Source organism: Gopherus evgoodei, chromosome 8 (genome assembly GCF_007399415.2).
Source record: "Gopherus evgoodei ecotype Sinaloan lineage chromosome 8, rGopEvg1_v1.p, whole genome shotgun sequence".
In the NCBI taxonomy this organism is placed as follows: domain Eukaryota; kingdom Metazoa; phylum Chordata; order Testudines; family Testudinidae; genus Gopherus; species Gopherus evgoodei.
Window position 1 is genome coordinate 93,876,699 of NC_044329.1, and position 24,326 is coordinate 93,901,024.

General features: G+C 47.0%; 1 protein-coding gene across 3 annotated transcripts in view; it reads right to left on the bottom strand.

Annotated features, from left to right (window-relative positions):
* PDE4B (phosphodiesterase 4B) overlaps positions 1-24,326 on the bottom strand; it is a 378,929-nt gene that overhangs the window by 59,774 nt on the left and 294,829 nt on the right. The window lies entirely within an intron of this gene.

The following is a 24,326-nucleotide window of genomic DNA, read 5'->3' on the forward strand; positions in this document are numbered from 1 at the left end:
TTGCTGAGTTTGTGCAAAGCAGCCAGAAAGCATCCCTAAAGGGGAGTTGAGGATTATCCCTCACACAGGAAACCCCAGGTGGCACACAGCTGGTGTAGGCCTGCTGAGGCTGGCATAACTTAGAGCAGCTTTACACTCTAAATTGCTAAGCTTATAAGTTACTGAGAGCCATTTCAGTCCTCATGATGACCCAGTGCCTTAAAGCCAACTTTCCTTCCCAATCTCCTCAGCTGTGCCAAGCATAAACTAAAATTCTAAAGGCACAATCCTACAAGCATGGATGTCACGTGAACCACAGGCTGGGGGAGGCTAGACCCCAGCCCTGCTCTTTCCGCCCGAGGCCCTGCACCTTCTGCACACTCTCCCCTGCTGGAGCCGCCTCACCATGGACACCGGCCCCTGCCCCAAGCTAGACCTCCAGTGCCGGAAGGGTGGGCAGCATGGCCCCAGCCCTGGAGCGCTGAGATGGTGGACAGTGCGCGCCACAGAGTAGGAAGGAAATAGGGTGGGGGGGGCTGCGGGTGGAGTGTGGGCGGGGCCATGCCGGGCTGTTTGGAGAGGCACTCAACCTATGGTACCCACCACCCATGCCTGCAAGCCTTTAAGTCTTCTGAGTACTCCCACTGTAGCCAATGAGTCCACTCATACGATTGAAGATTATTCATCAGATTGAAGGATTTAAGGCTGTTTTAGAGAAGAAGAAAACTAAAGAGTCAGGAGACTGGTAATGAACTACACCAGGGATCGGCAACCTTTCAGAAATGGTGTGCCAAGTCTTCGTTTATTCACTATAATTTAAGGTTTCGCGTGCCAGTAATACATTTTACATTTACAGAGGCTGGCAGACAGAACTCCAGACTGGCAGCAAGCCGGCGAACAGAACCCCAGGCTGGCAGTGGGCTGAGTGGGGCCAGCGGCCGGGACCCAGGCTGACAGCAGAGTGCCTCTGTAAATCAGCTCGTATGCTGCCTTTGGCACGCATGCCATAGGTTGCCGACCTCTGAACAACACCTTGGCTATAAATCCAGCCCGAGTTGCTGGTGACTGAAAGTTGTTACCATATAGTTGCTTCTCTTTGGCTATGTGAAATGAATTGATCATCTGTCCTGTTCTCACTAAAGATACATCCCCATCAAAAAAAAATACTAGCACTGGTCTGATAAAAGAAATCACTTTTAGGCAGAAAAAAAATTCCCATTTTTTTGGTCTAAATTTTCCAACCAACTCTAGAACACAGCATTATGATTAGCATCTTTGTTGACAAGCTGAGAAGAGATGTCAGAGATTAAATGGGTCCCTACTGATGAGATTAAAGCTTTCTGTGGAATGACTGCATTGTTGCTCTTGGTGTCAGTGGCTAATGAGGGCTGAGTCCAGGGCTTAATTTGTAATGAAAGAGGTGCTGGTGCTCAAGCAATTTTCATAATGATGAAGCCTAGAGGTGCCGGGGCTATGAACTGCCAGGCCTAGAGGTGCCGGGGCTTAGCCTAGCAAAAATTAAGCATTGCTTAAATCCCAAATGCTGTCAATTTGAGACCTTTCATATTTCCTTAAATTTAAAATAACAAAAACATCTGGTTTTAGCAACTGACTACTCAGCCCTTTATTTGTGTCATCTCTGTGAAATCTCTGACTCTGAGCTGCACGTACATTTTCCTTTTAAAGAAGTTTGTGACAATGGACCTTTTTGCCAACATGGTAAGTTGACCACACTGGCTGGGTTACCTAAGATAGCCTTGGAATGAGCGATTTCTATTAAGTTGTGATGTCATTATATTCTACCCTGTTTTGATTTTTGTTCCATGCCTGAGGCTGTAAGGCATGGCTGGTAGTTCTTTAGCTCTAAATAGCTGCTTATGTAAAGGAATTTCAGGGAATGCTAAAAGTTTGTTGAGTTTAAGTAATGGAAATATCATGTCCAAACGGCTTGAATTAGTGTGGAGCTCTGCCTCAGGATCATATGCCTTTGACTTGGATCTGGACCCAGATCATATTTTATAAAGTATTAATGTTGAAACACAAAAGGCTCCAGTTAGACCTGGAAACTTTACTTGGATTTCTCTCTGTAAATTCTGTTTTTGAGAAGAAAAGGGGGGAAATACTTCACAACTGTCAAACACCAGCATGCTCTATTATTGATCGTCTCTGGAGCACCATGTCAGCTAACGCATCATCAAGTTCAGAATATTTATTTGCAATTTCCCCTCACTGGCTCAGCCTCATGACACACTCAGCTCGGGTTTGGAAGAGTACCAGAGGGTTAAATGGTTAGACAACATTCTTCCCAGATATTTTGGTGTAATACCAACACTGCTATTTTAACTTAAGTGTCCTGCTCCATAGATACATCACCATTTCACAAGAGACTTCTTTAAAAAAAAAACATTGGGGGTGGGAGGGGAGTAGGAGGAGGGGAAGCAGTGCACTGAAAGGTTTTTAAATACCACAGAATTCTACAATCGTTTTGCAGAGGGAGCAGCCACCAGAACAACTCTAAGCAGGGTGACCAGGAATCCGTGCTAAACGAGCCAAGAAAGCTGCAGAGCAGGATGTTGAGAAGAAATGAACTGTTCTCTCTTGAACTGTCAATAAAAGAGTCTAGAAATGTAACCTGGTGTGGTGTCATCTTAGGCCAGATGCAAAGGGATTCGGAATAAAGGAAGGTGATACTTTCGACACACACAAAAAAAAAAATGTGAAAAATCGGGATGGGGGTGGGAGGGGGGTAATAGGAGCCTATGTAAGAAAAAGACCCCAAAATCGGGACTGTCCCTATAAAATTGGGACATCTGGTCATCCTAACTCTAAGTGGCCTGGCGTCATGTAAAAATAATTGTGCACTAGTTAGCACCAAAACAGGCTAGTTATAAAATGTGTCTTTTAAAAAGTATTTTGATATCAATGACAAGACAGCGAAAACTTTCCTAAACATTGTTTGAAAAACAGCCACATACTGCCACAGTTGTGGTCAGCATAGACTCTCGAGCTGGACCCAACTCATTATTAAAAAAGAGGGGGTGTTTGGTAAGGGCGTGCTCTGGGATGGCTCTGAGACTCTGGAACTTGTTCCCCTTTGGTCCAAAACAGACGGAATTTGGTGTCCTTCTGGGTACACTGCAAAAGACATTTGTTTGATGGGGGATTGGAGAGGGCTGAAGATGAGGTAAAGGAAAGCTGGATGACTTTCTGTTTGAAATTATTATTTTTGCTGTTGGGATCTTATTGTATGATTTAGTTTGTGTTAGAGAATAATAGCACAGGCTTTTAAAAACATTATTCTATTTAAGTGTATAAATAACTGCACAGCACCTAGCACAATAGGGTTATCATCCATGACGGGGTCTCTTAGACACAGCCACAATGCAAATAAATGAATTAATAATAATAATAATAAATGAATGTTCATCAGATGATCAGATCCTGCTCCCACTGCAGATGGGAGTTTTGCCACTAACCTCAATGGAAATATACAATAGTATGTGCAAAAGCATCACCACCTGGCACATACACACAGTGTTTGGGCTCTATTTTTTAGCTTCCAAAATTATCAGCAGCGCCTCCCCAAACAAGAAGGCACTTAACATATTGTCTAAATGTTTATTTAATATTTAATTATTAAATCATTTAAATAACTATTTTATTTTATTATTTTAATTGTTAAATAATTACATACTTTAAATAACATTAATTAATATAATTTGATTTTATAAATGTATTGATTTTTCCAATGAAACAAATTTAACACATACACTTTCTTAGAAATATAATTAATTAACAATAGCTTCTATAATGGATGAACAACTAAAAAAGCACCCTAATCGTGAAGTTCTTAGGGATAAATTGTCATTTGTGAACATAACTTGCTATGTTAAGATAAAATGAATGGTTATCTATCAGGTTTAACATTTTTTTAACAGCAACACAAGGGCGTATTCAATTTTTAGCAATACAATTCTTCTAATCTCATGAGATGAGGATACTGGTAATTAAATCTTAGTATTCCTGGATGACTGACTGGAATACTGAAGGCAGTTAACATAAGATTCCTCTTTTCATTATTTTGGAGATTGGACAGCAAGACTAAAATGCATGTCTGAGACAAGGTGGGTGAGGTGATATCCTTTATTGGACCAACTTCTGTTGGTGAAAGAGACAAAGATTCTGTGCTGTCCAGAAGAGATTCTGTGCTCTTCTTCGGATCAGTTACAATGGCTGGAATTATGGCGAATAAAAAAGGGGAGCAAAAGCAAATGACCAACTATTTGCTCTTTCTATTGACTCTGTTTAGCACATGCATTAATAAAAATATTGATTTAATCTTTGTAATAGTTATTATGGAACAACAGACATTTGATTTGAAGAATTAAATACTGTGGATGAAATCCTGACCCTACTGAAGGCAACAGCGAAACCCCCACTTACTTCAGTGGGGCCAGGATTTCACCGTCTGGGTCTAACCCTACCGCACTTACTCTGACAACACTTCCATTGACCCTGACAAACTTAAATAAAGTTGCCTGAGTAAGGACTGAGAAGTCTGGCCCATGACACGCAGTCACAATACCATGTAGGATTTAAATACATTTTAAAATGCTTCATTACCACATCTTAAATTTGGAATAAATGTCTGAGGACAAAATTGTTAACACTAGAACTATCTAAGGACAGGCTTTTGGTCTTGGGATTAGTGCGTCACATGTCCTTGGGAAAGATTCACTGCTAATACTCACAGTTAGTCTTCTACTCCCTCTGCTAGCTGTGGCTGGGACACACTGCTACAGCAGTGACCTCAATCGCATAGGAGGGAAAAGAACCCTAGTATCTGATGTAGGAATGAACTGACATGGACTCCTAACAGAACCTTTCAGTTCTCATCAGCTAAAAAAGCATCATGACATGGAGTCTGAAAGAGGTTAAGCCAACAGGACAATGAGGGATCCAACATCCTTCACTAAGTCATGCATAAGACGCTTCCTTCATCTTAAAAAGTAAGTCCCTCTATTAGAAGATTTTTTTCCCTGTAGTTCAGGTATATATGTCAGAACAGTAAGGACCCAATTCTACAAAAAGTACATTTAATGGCTGTACTATGCATGTCCCTCCCTCCCATAAAGTAGTTACCATTCTCCAGAACAGCACAAGACACACATTTTATTACTCAGATTCTCGCTATCATCCAAATCCTGAGCTCTTTATACAGGTTTTATACAGTTCAAAATGAATGTTTCCTGAGTAAGGGATGTACAAAAACAGTGTAAGAACCTCCGTGTTGGCCCTGTGAGTTTAAAGAATACAGAGTGGAAAAAAGATGACGTAATGAAAGTATATCACTATGAATATCTTACACCCCCTCTCATGCCCACACTGCAGAAGGCCATGCAAGCTGCAAACACTGGCTTTCATCTAGCTGGATGATTCAGTGGGAAATCTGCAAAAGAAGGGAAGCCCTTTTAGAACTGAAGGTTGCCTCGATGCAGCACTAAGCTAAGTAGTAGGGTGGAGCTAATCACAAAGTGCCAAGATCAAGAAAATGGTGCTTCAGTTCCTGAGGCTACGTCCAGACTACCCGCCGTATCGGTGGGTTAAAATCGATTGCTTGGGAATCGATATATCGTGTCTCATCTAGACGCGATATATCGATCCCCGAGCACGCTTATATCGATTCCGGAACTCCATCAACCCCAACGGAGTTCCGGAATCGACAGGGAGAGGCGCGAACATCGATCCTGCGCGGTGTGGATGGGTGAGTAATCCGATCTTAGATATTCGACTTCAGCTACGTTATTCACGTAGCTGAAGTTGCGTATCTAAGATCGATTTCCCCCTCGTAGTGTGGACCAGCCCTGAGATGCTCTTCAAAATGCAATAGTGTCTTTGTTTGTAACATACCTGGTTATCCTGCCAAAGGGAAGATTACTTCCTCCATCTGTCTGAGGGTGCCATCTAGAACTAATTTTTCAGCTCATAGCCCCTTTACAGTCCTTGTCTGACTGTAAGATCTATTGCTGATAAAAGTTGAGGAGAGCTGTATATCCTGGAACTATGCCTCTAGAGTAGACAGGGGTCAGCTCTAGGATGTACTTATCTCCCTGCTTCTGATAATGAATGAATCAGTCAATTAGACTGGGAAGAGCCCACCCTGTATTAGAATTACAGAATGACTCCTCGACTATGCTTGGGGAGTCCCTCTGACATCACTGATAGCTGCCCAACTGCCATAGATGGCAGTCGGACTTGATGGAATGACAGACTGCATGATGGGAGGAACACGTGTCAAATGTCTAATATAACACCCCACAGCTGTGGCTGAGGGGAAAACAGTTTTTATCAGTTGCTATGGAATCATGATTAGTTTGTATATCTACAGAGCCAGTGAGAAGAGAAATGAAGGCTATTTTTTGAAATAGATGTCATGAAATCAATCCTTGAAGAACTTCTGGAGTCAAAGGTTAAAAAGGTTTGCCTGAATATCTTATGTTACTCGATATAGAAATAAATCTAACTGTGAGATGTAACATGGGTGTCATTTTTCAACTGGAGTTCATCACAAGAAACTACTCTTTGGTCTCATTTAGAGTTTGTTTATGTACATAGTAACAGAACAACCATCTTAGTAAATGCAACAGCTTATCTTAGCAGAAAATAAGTAAATGAAGTTTTAAAAAAGAGAGAAAAAGTACGATGAAGCATGGAAACCTTTAAGAGAAACTTTCCCCTTATTCTTCTTAACTGCTAAAAGAAAACCTGATGTTCTTCTTTTAAAACGTGTCTGCCTCTAGGTTCTTGGCACAGGTTTACTGATGGGAGGGCCAGCAATCTATTTAATGACTGCATTGACGTCAATAGCATAACTGAAATACTTAGTAAGATGCATGATTCCAACTTTCAGGGGGAGGTGTGTTTCTAGGGTTCATGAACATGTGAAATGGATTCTTTCTGGGAACGGACTACACTTGAAGAACAGGAAATGAAAATGAAAATGTTAGCAGTATCTTTTGAATGTTAGTCAATTATTTTCTTTTTCCATGCAGATAATTTTTAAAGTTTAATGTTGAACAAATGTTTAATTTCTGGCAATATCAGAACTATTTTACTGTTTCAAGAGTTTAGACTTTACCCAATTTCCTGTCTGTAAAATTATCTCTGTTAAATTTCTGATGCAAAATTGAATGTTTGCTTATAAGTGGCTCTTTTCTACAAAACTTTAAAATTTTTACCATGTGTAAAATTTAATCATGTAAAATCTAATTAAAATTAGAATCTCATTTAAAAACCAATGTATTATTTTGAAAGAATTATTCAGGTCTGAAGGGACCTCTAGTAGGTCACAAAATCCATCATCATTGTAGCAAGACTGATTTCATTATTCATAATTAGTTACTTTTTTAAGAGCACATTACTTAAATATTTGGTGCAATGGAGATACTAACCCTGTACAAATATTGGTTAGAATTACAATGTATTGTATTTGTTGGACTTGAATAATCCGTTTTAAAGCCAAAAGGCTACATCTTGCAGTCTTTATTGTGGCAGCATTCACTGGAAACCGAATCAGGACTGCAGAATTTCACACCAAATGTTTTATTGTGCACATAGCCAGATTCTATTCTCACACCAGTGTAAATCTGGAGTAACAGTACTGGCTTCAAATGAACAACTCTAGATTTATGATGGTGTGTAACTAGGAGCTTACTCTGATCCATAGTTACTAATAACACCTATAGATAGATGGACTCTCTTCAGTGCATGTTTAAGAATTAGCTCATTATTCATTTACTTTCTATTTAAACGTTCATGCATGAGTCTGGGTACATTTTACACCCACGTCAAAAATGAAATATTACAAGTTTTATGTTCATGTAAAGGCATGTGAGAAGTGCAGACAAATGTGCAGATGTTCAGGAAAACCGAGTCAAGGGAACAGGCAAGGAAAAATACCAATCTTAACTCCCACCCGCAAGAGTGGAATTTAACACCACTTTAATCCTATGAGACTTGAAAAGCCTGTGTGTGACATATTACACAATGCCCCTGAAGGTTAATGTTGCAAAGCATAACTGTCAAGTGTATTATATTGCTATGTATATAATTAATTGTTTGGAAATACCATAATTATTCAGAGTTGTAAACACCTAGGGGGTACTAGGTTGCTTGCTCCCGGGAAAAGTTTGTGCAAACCTCTTATAGCCCCAGGAGATACACAACATTGTTTGACCCTTAGTATTATGCTGTGATCCTGCTAGCCATGTTGGACATTTTTAAAGCAATATTCTATAAAATAGTCCATCCTGCAAAAATTGCTCAGATTATTTGCTAGGGCATTGATCTTTGCTAGGGCATAGGTCAAACATAATACCCTTACCCCACTGCTTATGTAGGAGTGGCTTCCTCTTTTACAGCTTCACTGTTACTGACACAAGAGACTTCTCCCACCATCAGGAACGACAGACTCCTTATTTATTATTTATGGTGTTTCATAGATATATACCATCCTTTACACACATATAAGATGTCAGGTCCCTGCCATGAGTAGCTTACCCTAATTCAGGTAAATACAAACATGAATGAAACAAAAATCCACCAGAAAATTCAGATCAGGGAGTTCTGGAGAGGAACTGGATAGTGGAAAGCTAAGTGAGAAACACAGATATTATGAAGGGACTTAAAGGAAGAAGAGGAAGGCTGTTCCAAGTGTAGGATGCGGCATGGAAAAGAGCATGAAGCAGAGAGTCAGAATAGGACACAAAGGGAGTAATTATGAGAAAGTACTGAGAGGAACAGAGGATCTGAGACGGAAACAAGAACAAAGATGTAGGTGAGGGCGGAGCAGCGCCAAACTGTGAAGAGAGAACAAGGAGCTTAAGTTTAATGTGGAAACGAATGAAGTGATGTGAACAGTGGGGAAACAGTCAGTGGTGGAAAAGAAAGATGGATGGAGATGGAAGAGGTGTGAGGTTGGAAAGGAGGCAGTGACAGATCACCAGTCAGTGATCAAGATTTAATTAATTGGAGTCCAACAGGGTAGGATCAAAAACAGAAGAGCACAGTCCTGGCAGCCTAAAAAGGAGAGCCACTAATGAAGGAGGTAATCTTTCACTGTGTCCAAGGTGCTCAGAAAAGTTAGCGCCGTGGTAAGGCTCGTCTCTTTGCATGGAAGGAGCGATCATTAGGGATCTTAGTGACCTTAGTCGTCCTTTATATGAGAGCAAGAGAGAGAGAGATGAACTGGAGAAGAACAAAAGAGGAAGTAGAGATAAATTGAATACACAACACATGGAAGGGGCTTGAAGCTGAAATATAAGGAAAAGAACAGCTTGAAGGCTGAGGGAAGGAGCTAGAGGATGAAGATAAAGGGGAATAAGAGGTAGGACAACGATAACACCTTTAGGTTAGAGTAGTGCTCCCCCTGTGCATCTAGCCACAGCCCTGCCTTCTCCCTACCCAGGGCCGGCTCCAGGCCACAGCGCGCCAAGCATGTGCTTCGGGTGGCACGCCGCGGGGGGCGCTCTGCCGGTTGCCGGGAGGGTGGCAGGCGGCTCCGGCGGACCTCCCGCAGGTGTGCCTGCCGAGGGTCCGCTGGTCCCGCGGCTCCGGTGGAGCATCCGCAGGCATGCCTGCAGGAGGTCCACCGGAGCCGCGGGAGCAGCGAGCGGCAGAGCGCCCCCCACGGCGTGCCGCCGTGCTTGGGGCAGCAAAATTGCTAGAGCCGGCCCTGTCCCTACCCCTTTGTGATGCTGTGCATCCCTTGGTGGCTAGCAGGAAGCCAAGCCTTGGGGCACTAAATCAGTATATACGTATATAAAAATCGTAACTCCTATTCCCTTGAGCATGGAGACCAGGGCTGCATCTGATCCAAACACAAGGGATCTAAGGGGTGAGTCCTTGCATCTTACCCCTGCTCATCCATGCAGGAGTAGGGCACAATCTAGTCCTTATGGCCACTATGTGGTAATATCCAAAATCACCTGCCAGTTTATTATTCAGTGAACAGATATATTTCTCACATTTAAATGCCTGTAAAACGTTTTACTCCTTCCCCATATCTTCTTCTGTACTTAGAAAAGCTGATCTCCCGCACATCACTGCGCTCTGAATGAAAGCGATGAGAGACAAAACCCCTTACTCAATCTGTATGGGACAATTTTCTTCTCAATTACCCTGGTGCAACCTACTAGGGAAAAACAGAGTATAGCATTTGGTCCTTTGAAGATCTGTCCACTACTTTCTTTGTAGTGTATGAAGGAAAGAACAGTGAACCCAAAATACGTATTACAACCTGGTGTGACGGGATGTACAACCGCATACAGTGACAAAAGAGTTAAAGTGGCCTGAGAAGCCAGTTAAGCTACCTGGCTGCACCTGGAATGGTGTCAGGCAAACAGGTGATCAAACCCTGGCAGGGAGGGGCTGCAGGAGGGACCAGAAAGAGACCCAGATGAGAGGTATCGCAGGGCTGGATTAACCTTTTGTGGACCCAGCGCCAAATATATTTGTGGGCCCCCATAGGAGCAATGGCACATGGCACGGGGGGCGTCAGTCCTTGGAGCAAGGGGCCAGCCAAGGGCATGGCATGGCAGGGGCAGCACCGCTCTGCCCAGCCCAGTGTGAGGGCACTATTCACAAACCAGCCCGGCTCTGTGCTGCCAGCCTGCCCCTTCCTGTCCGGGGTGGTGGTGCCCATGCTGCGCCACACAACCGCCCTGCCCAACACTCCCCTGACTCTCGATGGCCAGAACTCCCCTGGACTCACTATGCCCAGAACCCCCACCCAACCCTCCCACAAATGCACAACGCCCAGCATATCATGACCCCTGCCCAGTGCCCCCCTGCCCACAGCCCCACCATAACTGCTCAGTACCCCACACAGAACCCCCACTCCCTAATGCCCCAACACACACAGATCTTCCCCGCCCCCTCACAGCCCAGCACCCTCCCCAGACCTCCCACAGACCCACTCCCCCATGCCCTGCCTCCTGTCCGCACTCACCAGCCCTGCTGGGAGGTGACTGTGTCTGCCGGGCTGAGCCAGCAGCGCAGCCAGGGCTGGTCCTGGGGCCAGCAATTGCTCCAGCCCCTCTGGAGTGGCACGATCAACCAGGCTGGCCAGGCTTCTATACCACTCCCAGGCGGCTCAGCTCTGGCAAGACAGGCGGAGCCCCACAGGTGGCGGGAAGCAGAGACTGCCCGGAGCTGGAGGTGTGCTGGGGTCCGGCCAGGAAGCAGAGAGGAGTGCTCGGTCGGCCGGCGGGCAGGCTGAGAGGAGCAAGTGATAGGCGGGGAGGAGGCAGCGTGCTGGTGAGGTCTCTGCACAGTACAAGCAGAGCAGGCCAGGGCCACTTCTGAGCATGGACCCGGGTCCATGGTGCCACTGTAAACCTGGCATTGGGTACCTGGGAACTTTCCCTTGAGCTGAGAGAAGACTGGGAAGCTGAGTCCTGAGCTGGTGATAGGGGCCAATCAGGGACTGTAGCCTACCTGAAACCCTGGGTAGAGGGAGAGAGTGATACCCCGAAGTGGTGGGAGTGAAACCAATAAAGCTGGGTCAGTGCTAGGATTGTTTGAAGCTGGGACTAGCCTGCAAAGAAGAAGGTTATCAGCTGAGTTCAGATGAGCTGAAGATTCAATTGTTTTGCTATTTTCTGTTTGACTTTAAGTCTGAGACCTTAAATAGTGCTGGACTCCATTACCCAGTTTGTTCAGAGGGCCAGGTCATGTCAATGGCTGAAAAAGGTCAAAGGCCACATGGGGAAACTGAGGCACAGCTGTTGCATGCCACATACAGACACTTGGGGCGGGGGAGAAGATGGTGTGGTGCAGCAGCAATTTTGCCACACCTGGGTAATAAATCACACCAACAAATTAGGCAGTTTTAACATTGGAAATAAGATCATTGTAAAAAAAGTGAATTTACAGAATGCAGTTGAGATCACATTAACATGCTTCTACATCATTAAAAATGCAATTGGGTACTGCTTGTATTAATATGTATTAAGGTTTGTTGTCTTTAACTGTTCTCATTTCTAATTGTGAAATAACTGTGCCAATGACAGATCTGGGTTTTGGGGTTGTACTTGTTGTTTCTGCTACAGTCACATATTTAATTTTAACATTTTTATTTAATTCATAAAAGAATTCTGTCTGGTCCCATAATCTGCATTTATAACCAAACAACAGAAAAATCTGCCAGATTTGCTTAAACTGATAGCAAGGACAAAACGCACGATGTTCACTATGTGTTGCGCTTCCTTTTATGATTGTGGTTATAACATTAAGAAAAGTTTGACACTGACAGTGACATCACTATCAACATTTTAGTGGTTTGTCATATATAAACTGTGGTCAGGCTTTTCATGGTCTAAAGAAAAACAAAGACAAAAAAACAAACTGCGTAATTTGTTATAGTTTATTCATTCCACACTAAGCCAAAATCATCCTTGGTGCATTTCCATGGGAACACACCAGGGATGAATTTGGTCCTTTATTTTAAACAATTGCCAAATCCTGTAAACTTCCAGTTTGGCAACAACTGGCATGTTATGTTCAGTGTAAGTGCTGAATGTAATCTCTATTCTCACCACAGGTCAAGGATAATTTCATTAATTTATACGAGTTTGCTTTAAATCACGCATTTTGTACTTTTCATAACAGGATATAAATCACGCTGCTAATGACAAAAGGAAATGAATGTGAGATGTTCGTACTGACGTCAATTGATGGTGCTGAATCCATGAATCTAAGTATGACAATGGCAGATCTATAATAAACACGTAACCTTAAATATATAAACAAATTTTGATTTAAAATTACATTTTTCATCTCTAAGGATCCAGCACAGGCTAAATGCAGGCAGAATGCTTTACAGATCCCGCTGTGAAACTTTCAAGAGACATAGGAAATAAAGCTGGCACAACATTAGAAGTATTCAGATAGGGAACGGTTTTCTCCCTTTCATATCTTTCAAATGACAGCCCTATTCAGGCAAAAGGTGTGACCACTCTGGAAAAATAAATAAACTTAATATTCAACGGGCATTAGATTTCCCCCCTAAAGTTAAAAGTTACAGTATGTAACAGTGCATGTGGCTGGGTATTGTCAGGCAATAATCAATGCCAACTTCAGGTAGGTGTGGGCTATATAGTAACCATCAGTGGCATGGTGAAGGACAGACAGACAGTATGGACAAAAAAGTGGGAATACTAACTGCTGATCACTTTCAGAGCAGCAGTTAAATGAGATCAGAACTCAGGCTGGTCTTGGGATATGTGACATTCGTACATTCGTGTAGGATAAAGGACACTATGGACACCCTATTCTGCCCCTTTTAGTTAGGCATATCTCTGACGAAAGCATGTGAGCATTTGTTAATCAACACTCTCCACTCCAATGCCATTCATTCCCTTACACTTTATACATGAGGTACAGGGAGGCAACAAGTCCAGGGCATAATTTACCACAAAAATCAACTGTGGCTAAAGTAGCATAAGCAGCCCCTCAGACTCCCAGTCCAATGATAATAAAGATAAGCTGCTTAGCCAAAGATTACATGGTGTTGAATTATGTATTATGGCTATGGACACTGGGCCACATTGATTAGTGGGTGCACTTAACACAGAGAGCATAACTAAGAAACTGGATCATCAAAGTTAAGGGTTGCATTGGATCGGGAGGTGGGGCAGATCTATCAGAGGTTTGAGCCTGAGGCAATGAGGGATTGGCGTCCGACTGGAGCGTCACAGGATGCGAAGGAACTGGGGCAGAGAGAGAGAGAGAAATGAGTCTGCTCCACAGCCTGAGCTAACAGCCACATAGCTTTCAGCTCATGCAGTAGAGGCTCATTTATTTAGCTCCCAGGTTCAATCCAGCGCGATGACAACCGGAGTCTGCTGGTGTTACACTGGCATGGAAACCAAATAAAATCTAGCAAGGTCTCCCTACTCAAGAATGCTGCCCTAAAAATACTATTTAATTTACTTACCTAATCTCTAGTCTATCTTCACTTCACTTATCTAATTGTAGGGTGGACAGCTAGGGTAAAGTTGGTAAAACCTATGGCATAAGCACTAAGCAATATGGAACGAAATCCTGGCTCCACTGAAGTCAAAGGCAAAACTCCACTTGACTTCAGCAGGGCTAGGATTCAACCCACAGAGTTTACATGGGAAACATGGACAATAAATCCTCTGGGTGCTATTCTAATCTAAGATCCATCTGAGAGAAGGATTATTCCCCTTTTCTCTAAACAAGGGGTGGCCAGCCTGTGGCTCCGGAACCAGATGCTGCTCTTCAGAAGTTAATATGTGGCTCCTTGTACAGGCACTGACTCCAGGGCTGGAGCTACAGGCGCCAACTTTCCAATGTGCCGGAGGGTGCTCACTGCTCAACCTCAGGCCCTAAACACTAAAATGAGGTACAATTTTGCTTCATTGCCATTTTGTAATACCAAGATAAAAATAAATCCACAAACTGATAATAAAATGCATGTCTCCTTTATATCATGGTTAAATACCAAGATATGCTTTTATGTCTAGCATAAGTTATCTGAATGTAAGATAAATGTAGTAATATCAGTATTACCAACCTCAACAATTCAAAAATCATGAGACAGGTTTAAAAATAATAAATGTTGGGTATCTTTTCATTTGTCTTCTGGTTTTTGAGTTTTTAGTGTTCATGTTTTCATGCTTTTCTCCAGAACCACAAAGGCCAGGAGGAAAAAAAAAGAGCAGAGAGATTCATAAAAATCACATGACTCAAGGTGCTGGGGCTTTCAGCAAAATGCCAAATATCATGAGACTCATGATAAAATCTCAAGAGCTGGCAACAGTGCAAATCCCTATAATTTCTTTGTAAATGCAGAAATAAGGGTCTATCGAAACTATTCTAAATATGTACAGAATTGAACAGAGAATAATATCTTTGCTATAAGATTCTGTAAGTGGTATACAAAAGTTCTATGGTAAGGTTATCATTCTCTATTAAATTGCATAGGACTTTCTAATAAGGCATATAAGACAAAAGTCCTACTAAAATCATAATTTACAGATAAAAGTGATGAATTGTGTTCCTCTTAATCCTATCTGAATGCTGTGAATATGACAGTGAGCAAATGATGAGTTTAAGATCATATGTGAACACTGCATTAGAGGCTTTCGCATGAGAGGCGTTAGTTATTTTTTGACTAACCTACCAGAAAAACCTCCAATATAATAAATTTCTATACCACAAAATATGGATCATGTTAGGAAAAATCAAATGACTATGTTAGCTATTAATCCAGCTGCCAGTGAATAGCACCCAATATGAAAATCACCCTTCAGCAGTCACTCCTTGCCCATAATTACTGAAAATGAAAAGATAAAATTTTATGAATGGTTTCACATCCACATCGGTTTATTGGTAGGAAATAAAGCTTCATATGCTGCAAACAGGGCTGTCCCTGCCCTACAGGTGCACCATGCTGCTGCTTTGGTTAGCAAGATGCAGGGTGGTGGGGGAGAGAGAATAGACAATAAACTAACCTGGAAAAAATAAACAAATACCCTTCAAGACGCAGCTTCCTCCTTCTGCCTCCCACACCCCAGTAGCTGATCCCTCTCTCTGCTTCTTCACCTATGTTCCGTTGCTCTCCTGTCACCCGCAAGGATTGCTCTCACCCTCTGCCTCCCTTTGCTGCTCCTCTTTTGCCCAAAAGCAGAGACTGCACACTCCGCTCCCATCTGCCCTCAACTCCAGCAGAGACTGTGGTAGAACAGGTGCTGAACTATTGATTGGGACTCACTTTGCTCTGTGTGGTAAGACTAACCCTGGCAGTGTGAGCTCAGCTCAGCCCTGATTGGTACACTCCCTCTGAAGACTTGGCTTAATATTATTCCCCTCCAAGACCAAAGAGAACCCAGAACCCCTCTGTGTTAGTCTCTGAAGGGGAAGAAGCATGTGTGCACAAGTCTGAGTGATAGGGTACACGTGAAAGGGAGCAGTTAGGATATATAATAGGAATGTCTGGAAAATGAAAAAAAGAAAGGAGATAGTGACAGGGAAAAGAGAGAGAGAGGCAGGCAGAGACTGGTAAAAACAAAACCTGGGAAAAGTGGAATGGGCAGAGGGAATCGCAATAATGGAAAAGTATACACTAAGGGAAATTTTTCAGAGGGGAAAACAGGAAGACAAAAAGGAGGAAAAGATTCACCAAGAAAGAGTGAAGGGGAAAAGGGAAAAAGAAGGAACATATATACTTAAAGGGGAACAAGTGAATCTAAAACCACAATCAGAGAAATATTAATGGGAAAATGTTAAATAACCCTATAAAACTTGGGGTGGGATTCAAGAGATGGATTAGTGGAGAGTGGGGAAAGAAGTGAACACACAGAGCAGCAAAATGAATAGGGTCAGCCTTGACAGTATGGCTGAATGAAACCTTTTGCTAATGTAGGGGCTGTTACTCTGTAGCAAGAAGGTGCAGCGCTCAATAACAATTACCTACAAAAGCAACAAATGGGGCATCCATCTTCAAGAGTCGAATCATTATGCCCGTGCAACTTCTATAATATTCTCTAAGTCTGAACACTGCTTTGAGGTAATTCGGACAATAAACTACATGTGTTTAAGAACATAAGAACGGCCATACAAGGGTCCATCTAGCCCAGTATCCTGTCTACCGACAGTGGCCACTGCCAGGTGCCCCAGAGGGAGTGAACCAAACAGGCAATGATCAAGTGATCTCTCTCCTGCCATCCATCTCCACTCTCTGACAAACAGAGGTTAGGGACACCATTTCTTACCCATCCTGGCTAATATCCATTAATGGACTTAACCTCCACTAATTTATCCAGTTCTCTTTTAAACCCTGTTATAGTCCTTGCCTTCACAACCTCCTCAGGCAAGGAGTTCCACAAGTTGACGGTGCACTGTGTGAAGAACTTCCTTTTATTTGTTTTAAACCTGCTGCTTATTAATTTCATTTGCTGGCCCCTAGTTCTTTTATGGGGAAAAGTAAATAAAAGACGGTTACTCACCTTTGTAACTGTTGTTCTTCGAGATGTGTTGCTCACATCCATTCCAGTTAGGTGTGCGCGCCGCGCGTGCACGTTCGTCGGAAACTTTTTTACCCTAGCAACTCCAGTGGGCCGGCAGGTCGCCCCCTAGAGTGGCGCCACCATGGCGCTCTATATATACCCCCGCCGGCCCGCCCGCTCCTCAGTTCCTTCTTGCCGGTTACTCCGACAGTGGGGAAGGAGGGCGGGTGTGGAATGGATGTGAGCAACACATCTCGAAGAACAACAGTTACAAAGGTGAGTAACCGTCTTTTCTTCTTCGAGTGATTGCTCACATCCATTCCAGTTAGGTGACTCCCAAGCCATACCTAGGCGGTGGGGTCGGAGTGAGAAGTCGCGGCCCGGAGCACTGCAGTTCCGAAGGCCGCATCCTCCCTCGACTGCTGGACCAGGGCGTAGTGGGAAGCAAAGGTGTGGACCGATGACCAGGTCGCTGCCCGACAGATTTCCTGGATGGGCACACGGGCTAGGAAAGCCAGCGACGACGCCTGCGCCCTGGTAGAATGCGCAGTCACACGGCCCGCAGGGACATGGGCCAAGTCATAACAAGTCCTGATACAGGACGTAACCCAAGAGGATATCCTCTGGGAGGAGATAGGAAGACCTTTCATACGATCTGCTACCGCCACGAAAAGTTGGGGGGATTTTCGGAAGGGCTTAGTCCTCTCTATGTAGAACGCGAGAGCCCTACGGACATCCAGCGAGTGGAGCTGCTGCTCCCTGCCTGAGGAGTGAGGTTTTGGGAAAAAAACCAGAAGGAAAATCTCTTGGTTGATATGAAAGGCTGAGACCACCTTGGGCAGAAAAGCAGGGTGTGGCCTCAGCTGCACCTTATCCTTGTGGAAGACCGTATATGGAGGGTCTACCATCAGAGCTCGGAGCTCCGACACCCGTCTAGCTGAGGTGATAGCCACTAGAAAGGCAGTTTTCCAAGAGAGGTAGAGCAGGGAGCAAGTAGCTAACGGCTCAAAGGGGGGTCCCATGAGCCGGGACAACACCAGGTTAAGATCCCAGGTTGGGGCAGGGGGACGGACGTTAGGGAATAAACGTTCCAGCCCTTTAAGGAATCTCGACACCGTCGGGTGAGAAAAAACGGAGCGACCGTCCACACCCGGGTGAAAGGTGGAGATAGCTGCTAGGTGGACTCGCAATGACGATAAAGCCAGACCTTGCCCTTTGAGGGACAAAACGTAGTCTAATATTTCGGAAACCGAAACTTCCATAGGGCGGAGACTTCTCTCTACGCACCAACAGGAGAAGCGCTTCCATTTCGCTGAATATGTGGCTCTTGTGGACGGTTTCCTGCTGCTCAAGAGCACCTCTCTCACGGGCGTAGAGCAGCGCAGCTCTGAGCCAGTCAGCCACGCAGGAGCCAGGCCGCTAGGTGCAGCGACTGCAGGTCTGGGTGACAGAGGGTCCCGTGGTCCTGGGTAATCAGGTCCGGATGAAGGGGCAGGGGAACTGGGTCGGCTATGGCCAAGTCCAGCAGCATGGTGTACCAGTGCTGCCTGGGCCACGCCGGGGCCACCATGATCACGAGCGCCCTGTCCCTGCGCACCTTCAGGAGGACCTTGTGGACCAGAGGGAACGGGGGAAATGCATAGCACAGGTGGGTCGACCACTGGATGAGGAAGGCATCCGCTATCGACCCCGGCTCCCTGCCCTGAAAGGAGCAGAACGCTGGGCACTTCCTGTTCCCCTTGGACGCGAAGAGGTCCACCCGGGGATAACCCCACCTCCGGAAAATGGAGAGAGCGACATCCAGGCGAAGGGACCACTCGTGTGACAGGAAGGATCTGCTCAATCGATCTGCCAGAGTGTTCCGTACTCCAGGGAGGAAGGAAGCCCTGAGGTGAATGGAGTGGGCTACGCAAAAGTCCCAGAGACGTATCGCCTCGTGGCACAGGGAGGAGGACCTGGTGCCGCCCTGCTTGTTGATATAGTACATCGTCGTCGTGTTGTCCGTAAACACGGCGACACAACGACCCTGAAGCTGATGACAAAACGCTTGACAAGCAAGGCGGACCGCTCTCAACTCCCGTATGTTGATGTGGAGCCCCACCTCCTCCTGGGACCACAGGCCCTGTGTCCGCAGGGTCCCTAGGTGGGCCCCCCAGCCCAGATCTGAGGCATCCGTTGTCAGGGATACCGATGGCTGAGAGGGGTGAAAGGGAAGACCCGCACATAATACGGACTGGTCCAACCACCAGCCGAGAGAATCTAAGACCTTCTGGGGAATTGTGACTAACATGTCTAAAGGTTGCCTTTGCGGCCTGTAACGGCTGATAAGCCACAGCTGGAGAGGCCTCATGTGGAGCCGAGCGTAGCCGGTCACAAAAGTGCACGCCGCCATGTGGCCTAACAGGGTTAGACATGTCCTCACTGACGTCAACGGGGCTGACCGCAAACGTTGAACGATCGCCGCCATGGTCTGGAACCGTTGCAGAGGTAGCGAGGCCCTGCCCACAGTGGCATCCAAGACCGCCCCGATAAATTCCACCTTCTGCGTGGGCCTCAGAGTGGACTTGTCTGTGTTTATCAAGAGGCCCAGACTTGCAAATATGGCGGTGATCAGGCGGACATGGCTGCTGACCTGTTGTTCCGACGTGCCCCGAATCAACCAGTCGTCCAGATAAGGGAACACGTGGATACGGTTGCGCCGAAGATGCGCCACGACAACTGCCATGCATTTTGTAAACACCCTCGGGGCCGTGGACAGGCCGAATGGGAGGACTGCAAACTGATAATGAAGAGCCCCCACAACGAAGCGGAGAAAGCGTCTGTGGCGCGGCCAAATGGCAATGTGGAAATACGCGTCCTGCATGTCGAGGGCGGCGTACCAGTCTCCCGGATCCAGGGATGGAATAATGGTCCCCAGGGATACCATGCGGAACTTCAACTTCACGAGGTATTTGTTGAGTTCTCGCAGGTCGAGGATAGGCCTGAGGCCCCCCTTGGCCTTGGGGATCAGAAAGTAGCGGGAGTAAAACCCCTTGCCTTTCTCGTTCTCCGGAACCGCCTCTATAGCTCCTTTGCTGAGGAGCGTCTGCACCTCCTGTCGAAGGAATTGCTCGTGAGAGGGGTCCCTGAAGAGGGACGAGGAAGGAGGGCGGGAAGGAGGAAACGAAACAAACTGCAGGCGGTATCCCGTCTGCACCAGGCTTAAGACCCAGCGGTCCGATGTTATTTGGGACCACGCCGGGAGGAAAAACGAAAGGCGGCTTGAAAACGGGGGGAAAGGATCCATAAGGGAAACTGTTACCGCGCCCTCGGGCGCACCTTCAAAATGAAGGCTTAGGACCAGGCGGGGGTTTCGAGGAGCTTTGGTTCTGCCCCCCTTGGTTCCCAGACTGCCTGCGCCTGCCGTTCCTGCCGCGGCGCCTGTAAAGGTCCTGCCGCTGGCGGAACTGGGAAAACGGCCTACGGTGCTGCTGTTGTTGCGGCCTAAAGGGTCTACGCTGTGTCACGGGGGTGTGCATCCCGAGGGACCGCGCAATGACCCGGTTGTCCTTTAGACTCTTAAGTCTGGGGTCTGTCTTATCGGAAAACAGGCCCTGGCCTTCGAAAGGAAGGTCCTGTATTGTGTGCTGGAGCTCCGGCGAAAGGCCGGAAACCTGCAGCCAGGAGATGCGACGCATCGTAACTCCTGACGCGAGGGTACGGGCAGCCGAGTCCGCAGCGTCCAAGGAGGCTTGTAAGGCCGTGCGCGCGACCTTCTTGCCTTCGTCCAGGATGGCCGTAAACTCTTGGCGAGCATCCTGTGGCAGCAGCTCCTTAAATTTGTCCACTGCCACCCAGGAGTTAAAGGCGTATCTGCTCAGCAGGGCCTGCTGGTTAGAGACCCTGAGCTGCAGTGCCCCAGCCGAATACACCTTACGGCCAAGGAGGTCCATCCGCCTGGCTTCTCTGGATTTGGGGGCCGGAGCCTCCTGGCCGTGACGCTCCCTATCGTTCACCGATTGCACTACCAGTGAACCGGGAGTCGGGTGAACATGTAAATATTCGTACCCCTTAGAAGGGGCCATGTACTTCCTCTCGACTCCTTTCGCTGTCGGAGGGATGGAGGCCGGGGACTGCCAGATAGTATTGGCATTGGCCTGGATGGTCCGTATGAACGGCAGGGCGACCCTGGTGGGAGCATCGGAAGAGAGGATGGTGACAATTGGGTCCTCTATCTCCGAGACCTCCTCTGCCTGCAGACTCAGGTTTTGAGCCAAACGCCTGAGGAGGTCCTGGTGCGCCCTGAGATCCAGCGGGGGGGGACTGTTGGAGGAGGTACCCGCCACCGCCTCATCTGGGGAGGAGGATGAGGAGACCCCAGGCACGATGGTGTCCAACTGAGGGTCATCCTCAGCCCTCGCCTCTGCCTCCGGAGCCACAGCGGAGTCCTGCTGTTTGGACCCTTCCTCCCCTTCCGGGGAAGGAGGGGGGCGAGACAAGGAGGCTTCAGGGGCCCTACGCTCCGCAGTCGCCGGTCTGGCAGGGAGCTGCTGGGGGCCCTGGGCCTGATGGTATGCCCAGGGTGTCCAGAATCCCCACTGTTGTGGGCCTTGGTCTTGCAGCGGCGGATCCCCGAACAGCGCCGCCTGCCGGTCGGTGCCGAGCGCATACCCACTGTCCGTCTGAGAAGATACGGACGGCTGTCTCGAGGGCCACGGCGGGGCCGACCCCGGATGGTATGGGTCCGCGCGGGCCGGCACGGAGGATCGTCTCGGTGCCGGGGACCGGTGCCGGGAGTCATATCGGTGCCGGGATCGGGACCGGGATCGGGATCTATCACGGTGCCGGGATCCTGATCGGTACCGGGTGCCGCTTCGGTAGCGGGACCTGCCACCAGCTCGGTGCCGGGAGGTCGACCGGGACCTGCCCCCAGCTCGGTGCCGGGAGGTCGACCGGGACCTACCACCAGCTCGGCGCCGGGAGGTCGACCGAGACCGGGACCTGCCACCAGCTCGGTGCCGGGAGGTCGACCGGTGCGGCGAGTAGCGTCGGGACCTGCTCCTGGAGTCGCGGTGCCGGTGACGCCGACTGGAGCCTGACCGCGACCGTCTCGATGCCGACCGTTGCCGCGAGTGCGACCGGTATCGCTGAGGGGAGCGGTGCCGGGACTGCGAGCGGCGTCGGGATCTGGAGCGCCCAAGACGTCGGGACCTGGATGGCGAACGACTGTCTCTGGGCGGCGCCGACAGCATGGGCTTGCCTCTGGATACAACCCGCACCGGAGGTACCGGGGGTGGCAGCCGAGTGGGCTCAGTCAGGGCAATAAGGTCCCGAGCCGAGGCGAAGGTCTCCGGAGTGGATGGGACCACTATCTCAACCCCAGATCTCATGGGGGAGCTCGGCGGCACCGGACTCAACGGACCCGCCGGGCCCGGAGTCAACGGTGCTGACGGTGCCGGCGGCGCCGCGGCCGATGTCGAGGCCGGGCGCTCAAGCCGGGTCTGCCTGGCCGGAGTATCAGACTTCGACGGCCTAGGCTCTGATTCCGGTGCCGGAGAAGGTCGGTGCCGGGGAGTCTTCTCGGTGCCGGAGCGATCCGGTGCCGGTGCCGAAACCACGGTCTGCGAAGTCGACGGGTCAAGTGCCGCCTCCATTAGGAGAGTTCGGAGCCTCTGATCCCTCTCCTTTTTTGTCCTCGGCTTAAAAGCCTTACAGATGCGGCACTTGTCAGATCTGTGCGATTCCCCGAGGCACTTCAGGCACGCTTCGTGGGGATCGCTGGTAGGCATGGGCTTCTTGCAGGCCGCACACTGCTTGAAGCCTGGCGAAACAGGCATGAGCCTGGCGCCGGGTGCCGGGAAGGGCTAAGCCCCCGGCAAAGAACTACTTAACAACTATTTACTAAACTATCTACTTAACAATACTAATTAACAACTATATGGAACTAGAGATAAGCGATAGACAAGCGATAGAAACTAGGAGAGCTAGGGACGTGGAGGACAGCTATGCCGCGCTCCACAGTTCCAACGACCGACACGGCGGTAAGAAGGAACTGAGGAGCGGGCGGGCCGGCGGGGGTATATATAGAGCGCCATGGTGGCGCCACTCTAGGGGGCGACCTGCCGGCCCACTGGAGTTGCTAGGGTAAAAAAGTTTCCGACGAACGTGCACGCGCGGCGCGCACACCTAACTGGAATGGATGTGAGCAATCACTCGAAGAAGAACTTTTTCTTATTCACTTTCTCCACACCACTATGATTTTATATATCTCTATCATATCCCCCCTTAGTCTTCTCTTTTCCAAGCTGAAAAGTCCTAGCCTCTTTAAGCTCTCCTTATATGGGACCTGTTCCAAACCCCTAATAATTTTAGCTGCCCTTCTCTGAAACTTTTCTAATGCCAGTATATCTTTTTTGAGATGAGGAGACCACATCTGTACACAGTATTCAAGATGTGGGTATACCATGGATTTATATAAGGGCAATAAGATATTCTCTGTCTTAGTCTCTATCCTTTTTTAATGATTCCTAACATCCTGTTTGCTTTCTTGACTGCTGCTGCACACTGTGTGGACGTCTTCAGAGAACTATCCATGACTCCAAGATCTCTTTCCTGATTAGTTGTAGCTAAATTAGCCCCCATCATACTGTATGTATAATTGGGGTTAATTCTTCCAATGTGCATTACTTTACATTTATCCACATTAAATTTAATTTGTCATTTTGTTGTCCAATCACTTAGTTTTGTGAGAACTTTTTGAAGTTCTTCACAGTTTGCTTTGGTCTTAACTATCTTGAGCAGTTTAGTATCATCTACAAACTTTGCCACCTCACTGTTTACCCCTTTCGCCAGATCATTTATGAATAAGTTGGATAGGATTGGTCCGAGGACTGACCCTGGGGAACACCACCAGTTACCCCTCTCCATTCTGAAAATTTACCATTTATTCCTACCTTTTGTTCCCAGTCTTTTAACCAGTTCTCAATCCATGAAAGGATCTTCTCTCTTATCCCATGAAAAAGTAATTTACGTAAGAGCCTTTGGTGAGTGACCTTGTCAAAGGCTTTCTGGAAATCTAAGTATACTATGTCCACTGAATCTCCCTTGTCCACATGTTTGTTGACCCCTTCAAAAAACTCTAATAGATTAGTAAGACATGACTTCCCTTTACAGAAACCATGTTGACTTTTGCCCAACAATTTATATTCTTCTATGTGTCTGACTATTTTATTCTTTACTCTTGTTTCAACTAATTTGCCTGGCACTGACATTAGACTTAACAGTCTGTAATTGCCGGGATCACCTCTAGAGCCCTTTCTAAATATTGGCATTACA